At 39.4% G+C, this 9,991-nt stretch overlaps 1 long non-coding RNA gene across 1 annotated transcript in view; it reads left to right on the forward strand.

The window, feature by feature from the left end:
- The window catches only part of LOC118766034, a 165,023-nt gene that overhangs the window by 116,866 nt on the left and 38,166 nt on the right, over positions 1-9,991 (forward strand). The gene's annotated exons all lie outside the window — the stretch shown is intronic.

The raw sequence follows: 9,991 nt of genomic DNA on the forward strand, positions 1-9,991 counted from the left end.
TGAATGAGGCGCAGGAGTGGCTGGGTTGTAAGTAGCTTGCTTACGAACCACATGGTTCCGGGTTCAGTCCCACTGCGTGGCATCTTGGGCAAGTGTCTTCTACTATAGCCCCGGGCCGACCAAAGCCTTGTGAGTGGATCTGGTAGACGGAAACTGAAAGAAGCCTGTCGTATATATGTATATATATATGTGTGTGTGTATGTGTGTGTTTGTGTGTCTGTGTTTGTCCCCCCAACATCGCTTGACAACCGATGCTGGTGTGTTTACGTCCCCGTAACTTAGCGGTTCCGCAAAAAGAGACCGATAAAATGAGTTCTAGGCTTACAAAGAATAAGTCCTGGTGTCGATTTGATCGACTAAAGGCGGTGCTTCAGCATGGCCACAGTCACATGCCTGAAACAAGTAAAAGAGTAAAGAGTAAAAGAGATGGATAATAATTAAATGAGGATGTAATAGCTACTTGAACCCCTCTCTCAAGCAGTACCATTTAACTGTTTAAATACAAAGTTTTCATATAATTTCTTTTCTTTTTTTTTTTTTTCCTTTTAGTGTCATATGTGTAGTCTTCAAAAATTTTAAAAGCTTACTCACACTTTACCATTTTATATATGGCAACAAGTCGTCGTAATTTTATTTCTTTACTGCCCACAAGGGGCTACACACAGAGGGAACAACGGATTAGGTCGATTATATCGACCCCAGTGTGTAACTGGTACTTATTTAGTGGCACGTAAAAGCACCCACTACACTCTCGGAGTGGTTGGCATTAGTAAGGACATCCAGCTGTAGAAACTCTGCCAGATCAAGATTGAAGCCTGGTGCAGCCATCTGGTTTGCCAGCCCTCTGTCAATCGTCCAACCCATGCTAGCAGGGAAAGCGGACGTTAAACAACAATGATGATGATGATGATGAGTGTGTCTGTCCAATTACCAAATGGTAATTCTTTAGTTGTGTTCCATGCAACTAATGTGAGATTGCAGCCATGGCCAATGCCAGTGTTGCATGTCCGGCCCATTATAAAGTACCCTTGATGCATCAGGTGATATATTCTTGAGAAGACCTATTGAATCAAGTAAAACCAAAATCTTAGCTGTGGCCAGTGCTCCTTGACTGGCTCCCATGCTGATGGCATGTAAAAAGCAACATCCAAGTGTAGTCAATGCTAGGTCTGCCTGAGTGGCTTCCATGCCGGTGGCACGTAAAAATCACACACTATACTCTCAGAGTGGTTGGCGTTAGGAAGGGCATCCAGCTGTAGGAACCTTGCAAGATCAGATTGGAGCCTGGTGCAGCTGCTGGGTTTCCAGACCTCGGTCAAACCATCTGATCCATGCCAGCATGGAAAACGGATGTTAAGCGATGATGATGATGATGATGATCTGTAGAGATAACCTTAATAAGTGATGTAAAAAGTACACTGCTAATGCAGTAGAACATGGTATTGACTTATAAAAATGTTTAATATATTGGGTCGTCCGGAAAGTTTCTGCCGATTTTTAAAGGAAAGAAAAAGGTCAATAAATACCTGCCATTACATTTTTAATCAACCAAATATAAACCATTTTGTTGCACAATGCGTCTCTATCTTTCCTTTAACTTGAAAATACCCTCTTCCCAGAATTGTGGCAGTTTCATGGTAAATAATTCATCAAGGTATCTTTTTACGTCATCCAAGGAATTGAAATTTTTACCATTAAGACTATTCTGCAGAGACCTAAATAAGTGGAAATCTGAAGGAGCAATATCTGGTGAATATGGAGGGTGGGGTAACACATCATAGCCGAGCTGCAGCACTTTTTGTCTGGTTCCCAAAGCATCAAGTGCTGAAAATGAACTTTCTCATCTTCCATTTTAAAGGGTTACAGAATTAACACAGTTTATAGGAAGATAAATCTTCTTCCACAAAAAGACAGCTTAAACTGTGCTCTAAATGGAGGTGTAGTCAAATCCTATTTCATGGACTCAACCATGTTCTAAAATAAGTCGAAATGTAAGCTACTATAAATCGGCACAAACTTTCCGGACAACCCAATACTTTATACTATACAAGGTGCAGCAGAAGTAATGTCCTTTTTGCATTTAATAACTTTTATAGTATAAAAATTTTTAACAATTTTTTATTAAACACAAATTTATTGCATTACTTACAGAAACGAATAATAAACTAATGAAAAAATCTCTGAAGTTTTAGGAAATTTATTAAGTATTTCTCTTACAACGTGATTCAAATACAGGATTCAAATAGAAAGGGCCATCATTTCTGCTCCACCTTGTATTATGGGTTGCATAACAAAATACCATGTACCTTACAAGTCGTTAGTATTATGGGATGTATCCTACTTGATCAGTATGTAAATACAGTGATTTAAAAAACAAAATCTAATTATTGTTACCCTGTTGGCATTTATTATGGAAAAATTAAAAATGTTACAATTGCTATTATTATTATTGTTGTTGTTGTTTATTTGTTTGTCTCGGTTTTAAAATTTCTTTTTTTGTGTTTTGTTTTATGTTAGTGTTGCAGAAAAGTTTTTCTCTAGACAACTTTTGGTTCCACGAAACTAAGCCATTTTTTTTTGTTTTTATTTTTTATTAAAGTGTTTTTATTTAGATTAAAACCTTCTCTCATAATCTTTTGTGTAAAGAACCATTCATGTTAAGTTCTGTTACAAACCATTAACTTTATTATTATTAAGGTAGCATTCTAGTGCAATCATTAGCATGCCAAGTCAGGTCTGTTGTACGCAGCATCGGATCCTACTATTGGTAAACTGTAAACCAGTACAACCTGTGTCAGTGGGGTAGAAAGGGCTCCTTAGCCGCAGTGAAGGCAATCTATCTAGGGAGATAACCTTACAAAAAAATCACTCGGTCCGTAGCTTAGAAATACTGGGTTGACGTCCAGCGGGAACAGCTTTGTTTCATGGAGGAGGAAAGATCTTCTTTAGTACTTGGTTGTACAATGCTTTCCAATGTGTGTAGTAGTGGCGCGCGCACACATTATTAGCCATTTGAAAAGACTATAAGTCTCGACCACGGTCGAATAATGATGATGATGATAGCATGCCAGGTAAAATGTTTAGTTGAGCACTGGAGTCAATGCAATTGACTTACCTCCTCCACCTAACTTGCTGGCCTTGTGCAAAAACTTGAAACCAGTATTAACTCTGCCTTAGTGAAGGCAGAAGTATTTTTTTCGATTTTTACTGAATTTTTCTTCCTCCACCCCCACCCCTCCCTACCCTCACCTCTTTTCAAATTTTGAATTTCAAATTTCCTTTTGGAATCTGTTCACATTTTTTTATCTCTAAATTTCATTCACAGTAAACTTCTTAGTTCTTTCCAATTTAAAGTTTAATAATAATAAGAACCCTTTCTACTAAAGGCACAAGTCCTGAAATTTGAGGGAGGGGGCAAGTTGATTACATCAACCCCAGTACTCAACTGATATTCATTTTACTGACCCCAAAAGGATAAAAGGTAAAGCCGACCTTGGTGGAATTTGAACTCAGAACATATGGTTGGGCGAAATACTACCCACAAGGGGTTGAACACAGAGAGGACAAACAAGGACAGACAAACGGATTAAGTCGATTGTATCGACCCCAGTGCATAACTGGTACTTAACTTAATCGACCCCGAAAAGATGAAAGGCAAAGTCAACCTCAGTGGAATTTGAACTCGGAACGAAATACCACTAAGCATTTTGTCCAGCATGCTAACGATTCTGCCTGCTCACTGCCTTAATAATAATCCTTTCTACTGTAGGCACAGGGCCTGAAAATTTGAGGGAAGGGAACAGTCAATTACATCAACGTCAGTATTTCACTGGTACTTAATTTATCGACCCTGAAAGGATGGAAAAGGCAAAGTCAATCTTGGTGGAATAATAATAATAATATTGCAGTTCTATGAGGAATTATGTACCTTATTTACAATTGATAGATATTTGTCCTCATCTTGTTTGTTGTTAATACAACGTTTCAGCTGATTTACCCTCCAGCCTTCATCAGGTGTCTTGGGGAAATTTCAAACGTGGGTTCTCATTCCTAAGGTATTTTTGATGTTATCATTATTATTATTATTCAGGCCACTGCCTGGGATCGAACTTGGAATCTTGGGGTTAGCAGCCTGCGCTCTTAACCACTACGCCCATGGGCATATGGCGAAGTGATTAAGAGCATGGGCTACTAACCCCAAGATTCCGAGTTCAATTCTAGGCAGTGACCTGAATAATAATAATAATAATATTGAAAAATACTTTAGGAATGGGAACCCAGGTTCGAAATTTCCCCAAAACACCTGATGAAGGCTGGAGGGTGTATCAGCCAAAATGCTGTGTTAACAACAAATAAGATGAGGACAAATATCCATCAATTGTAAATAATATATAATAATATTGATTTCAAATTTTGGTGCAAGGGCAGCAGTTTTGGGGCAGGAGACGAGTCGATTGCATTGACCCTGGTGCTTGACTGGTACTTAATTTATCAACCCCAAAAAGATGAAAGGCATAGTTGACCTCAGTGGAATTTGAACTCAGAACGTAGCGATGGGTGATGTACTGCTAAGCATTTCATCACATTGCGCTAACGATTCTGCCAGCTCACCGCCTTATATGATATTAATGATAAAAATTTCTTTTATTAGCCATAGGGACATAGATGAGGGGGACATCACAAGGACAGACAACAATTTATGGGGATTTACATAAAGCATGGGCAGGAAGAAATGGAAAAGATGGTTGAAATGCAATATAGCTTGCCTACCAACCACATGGTTCTGGGTTCAGTCCCACTGCGTGGCATCTTGGGCAAGTGTCTTCTGCTATAGCCTCGGGCCAACCAATGCCTTGTGAGTGGATTTGGTAGACGGAAACTGAAAGAAGCCTGTCGTATATATGTATATATATGTATGTATGTGTATGTATATGTTTGTGTGTCTGTGTTTGTCTCTCTAGCATTGCTTGACAACCGATGCTGGTGTGTTTACGTCCCCGTCACTTAGCGGCTTGGCAAAAGAGACCAATAGAATAAGTACTGGGCTTACAAAGAATAAGTCCCGGGGTCGATTTGCTCGACTAAAGGCGGTGCTCCAGCAAGGCCGCAGTCAAATGACTGAAACAAGTAAAAGAGTAAAAGAGTAGACAAAGTATGTGATAACATGAATGATGCAGTCCACCTGGTACAGGAGAAACTTAAACTAGGACCAATCAAGGAACCCCGCAGATCTTGGACTGATTCATAGTTGCTGTTCACTGAGTTCATGACCACCCCTCCTGAAGCTAATGGAGTGGATGAATTATGAGTTCAATTCAACAAGTAAAACATATTGGAGTACTGTTGCCCATGGTTGTAGACCAGTGATGCTACTACAAACACACACACACACACACACACACACACACACACACACACACCTACATCATAAAAAGCATCCACAAGAAGGCCTTAATGATTTTTTTTTCCATCAATAGGCTTCAACTGTTGCCTCAACAAATGTGCTGTTTCAATTCTCTGCATCGTTAGCATCTATCTGCACCACTAAGGGTCTCTTTTGAGCTAACTTAACTGCATACCTACCTCCATCCATTCAGTCTACCAAACACACCTGTTTCACACTTGCTGTCTCTCGCATCCCACATCCTATCTGTCTCACCTGTCTGGGAAAACCAACAGAGGCCCTGTAGCCCTTAAACATTTAAACTGGCCATATCTGGCCCAAGTAGCTACTTGTTTAAGTTCAAACCAGTCAGATCCAGCCTCTTATACCTATTTCTTTACTACCCACAAGGGGCTAAACACAGAGGGGACAAACAAGGACAGACAAATGGATTAAGTCGATTATATCGACCCCAGTGCGTAACTGGTACTTATTTAATCGACCCCGAAAGGATGAAAGGCAAAGTCGACCTCGACGGAATTTGAACTCAGAACGTAGCGGCATTTCGCCTGGCATGCTAATGTTTTTGCTAGCTCGCTGCCTTTGAGCCTCTTATACCTACCCTACAATGTCATTCTAAAAATAAACAATCACATCTTTGAAGTCCCAAAGCTATGAGATATTGCATTATTTTTAACAGAATATCCTGAATGCTAAAGGGTTTAAACCTCAAAATCTTAAAAGTTTGAAATCTGAATAAATCCTCTACCATGGATTCTGATTCTGTTGTTAAGATTTCTTTATTGGGGATATGTTATGGAAGAGAAACTTGTCAGATTTTAGATTTGATTTCATTTTATGAACAGTTCTTCTTCTTTAATCCTTTTGATACCAGCCTGCCTGAAATCGCCTCTGGTTCTATGGTACCATTTGCCTGTTTTGAAATAATCAAGAGTGAACGCATGTGGCTTAGTGGTTAGGGGTTTTGGTTCATGACCATAAAATCACGAGTTCAATTTTCGGCGCTGCATTGTGTCCTTGAACAAGACACTTTAATATCATGTCGTTCCAGTCCACTCAGCTACCAAAAATGTGGAGTACTTGTATTTCAGAGTAATCAGGCTATAGTAGAAGATACTTGCCCAAAGTGCCATGCAGTGGGACTGAACCTTGAACCATGTGGTTGGTAAGCAAGCTACTTACCACACAGCCACTCCTGTGCCTATATTTATTTCTTTATTGCCCACAGGGGGCTAAACATAGAGGGGACAAACAAGGACTGACAAAGAGATTAAGTCAGTTACATCAAACCCAGTGCGTAACTGGTACTTATTTAATCAACCCCAAAAGGATGAAAGGCAAAGTCCACTTTGGCGGAATTTGAACTCGGAACATAGTGGCAGACAAAATACTGCTAAGCATTTTGCCCAGTGTGCTAACAATTCTGCCAGCTCGTTGCCCTGTTTACATATTAAGCCAAAGTTTAACTGATAAAGCACTCAATACATATAGGGCAGGATGTTTATTTAGTCAAGGAAAGTGATGTCGATGACTTTGAAGTTTCACTGGTCTTCAGCCTCATCAAACTAATGTATATGTATGTATTTGTTCTACATTTACCTCCCCCACCATCCCTATCATCTGTTACTTTCCCCTCACACTGTTACAAAACAACCCACACTTTACTTCCCTCCTCTGATCCTCTGTCTGTACCCTCTCTTATGCTCACTTTTTGCTACCTTGAGAATTTGCTCTGGCACCCCCGTCCCTACTATCTTCTTCCCAGCTACTCCCACTCACCCTCATGTAATGTGGAGTAACCATGTGTCTCTATATCTGTATCGATACATTTGTGCTTGTATCATATTTGAACCTTTTAACACCAGACATGTATTCATACATACACCTGTACACACATGTACATACCCCCACATATATACATATATCAAAAAGATGTGTTATAACACTATTCCACTTATACAAAAACAGCCATACCAACAATCCAACATAACCCCATCATCAGCTGCCCAACAGATATCATTATGGTTTTGACACTTGGGGAGTACCATTCAATCCGGTGGTGTCAACAACACTAGAAGAAGTGTTGTTTGGGAACAAACATACTATATATTTGTGTGTATGTGATGGTTTTTGATTAGCAGCGTTGATTTTTACAATCCTGTAAGTAATATTAATAGTATTTTGTAAGCTATCACTGTGCAATGACTAAAGAACATAGTCTAATAATGGGGCATATAAGCCCTCGATGGGAAAAAGTAGGTTTTCCTGTATGTGCGTACAAGGATGGATTAAGCAGAGCATGAGCATACATGAGGAGGGAAAGGGTCACTGAAGAGCTCACGGACGTGTGACGAAAGATTTTCGGACAATGGACATGAGTTAAAATGAGAGCAGTAATAAATGAGTGAAGGACAAATATATATGTTTCTTTATTACCCACAAGGGGCTAAACATAGAGGGGACAAACAAGGACAGACAAACGGATTAAGACGATTACATCGACCTCAGTGCTTAACTGGTACTTAATTTATCGACCCCGAAAGGATCAAAGGCAAAGTCGACCTCGGCGAATTTGAACCCAGAACGTAGCGGCAGACGAAATACGGCTATGCATTTCGCCCGGCGTGCTAACGGTTCTGCCAGCTCGCCGCCTTTTTTTATATATTTGAAGGACAAATATATAGTGTATGTGTTTATTTGGCAAAAAAAAAAGAAGAAAAGAATGACCATGCCAAAATATAACAATATGTTTCAGTACACGGTTTCACAATAGGAATCGTGCAACACAAATTCAAGAACATGTATACATGCACACACGCACACACACATATATATATATATACTCTCTCTCTCTTTTACTTGTTTCAGTCATTTGACTGCGGCCATGCTGGAGCACCGCCTTTAGTGGAGCAAATCGACTCCAGGACTTATTCTTTGTAAGCCCAGTACTTATTCTATCGGTCAATTTTGCCGAACCGCTAAGTGACGGGGACGTAAACGCACCAGCATCGGTTGTCAAGCAACGCTAGGGGGACCAACACAGACACACAAACACACACACATATATATATATACATATATACGACAGGCTTCTTTCAGTTTCCGTCTACCAAATCCACTCACAAGGCATTGGTCGGCCCGGGGCTATAGCAGAAGACACTTGCCCAAGATACCACGCAGTGGGACTGAACCTGGAACCATGTGGTTGGTTAGTAAGCTACTTACCACACAACCATATATATAAAGGGAAAGTTTACGAAAATAAACAAAAGACGAAGGCAGGTGGAGTACAAACAAACAAATGTATTAGTATAGCACTCAGGAATAGAAAATGTCTTTTACGTTTCGAGCCTACGCTCTTCGACAGAAAGGGACACAGAAAAAACAAGGAGAGAAAAAAATGCGTGTAGTAGCTAACGATCTATATATGTATATCATCATCATCATCATCGTTTAACGCCCCCCCCCCTTCCATGCTGGCATGGGTTGGACAGTTTGACAGGAGATAGATAGGCAGATAGATATATTTTGATATCTACTAGTTTCAGTTATTGGTCTGTGGTCATGCTGGAGCACCACATTCAACAGTTAAATTGAAAACGGTGTGTGTGTGTGTATATATATATATATATATATATTATATATATATATATCACTGTGACCAACCAGGCTATCAGATGTTGTTACACATCGCTGGTCACAATGCGCTTCGCATTGTTTTAGCCTTCAAATGACGCCACCCCGCTGGCTAAGCGAGCAGGCCAGTATATATATATACTTTATTTAAAGCAGCAGAAAATTCAACAAAACCTGTTACTCTGCGTTTCACGTTGCCGTTCATCGGACAGTTTTTGCTAGAATTCTACCAAAAACTGCCCGATGAACGGCAACTTGAAACTCAGAGTAACAGGTTTTGTTGAATTTTCTGCTGCTTTAAATAAAGCATATTACTCTACCACTGGTATTTGAGTACTCTTTTTTCCACCTTGTTTCACATTTATGTGTTTACTCCGGTATATATATATATATATATATATATATTTATACAAGATAAGAAAATGGAGAAATACATCTAAATCAAATATCAATTACCAGATAATACTCAATCACATACTTTATTAAACCACCACATAAGATTAGATGTATTTCTCCATTTTCTTATCTTGTATTAGTAATTTGTGGTAAATCATTTTACCTTTGCCCATATAATACAGTAAATGAATTGATTGCATCGCAATCCTTAACATTTATGTATTAACTTTGATGGGTACTTCACTAGCAGTATATTGGATATATGTTATCCCATGGAGGGTTGCATTTACAACCCCTATCTCAATTTATATCTATATATATAAAACTGTAGTTGTGTGAGTGTCTGTCTCCTTCGATTTAGATTCCTAACTACTCCCACATTTTGCGGTGCAGTTTAACCAAATTCGGGTATCTTACAGTCGTGATTCATATCGAGCCCGTCTGAGTATTAGCGCGCATCTACGATGAGTCTACGATTTTAAAAATAATTTAACATCATTTTTTATTCCATCTTAATGCATAATTTTTCGTGTGTCGATGGCGGCGGAGTTGGCG

Source organism: Octopus sinensis, linkage group LG14 (genome assembly GCF_006345805.1).
Source record: "Octopus sinensis linkage group LG14, ASM634580v1, whole genome shotgun sequence".
Lineage (NCBI taxonomy): Eukaryota > Metazoa > Mollusca > Cephalopoda > Octopoda > Octopodidae > Octopus > Octopus sinensis.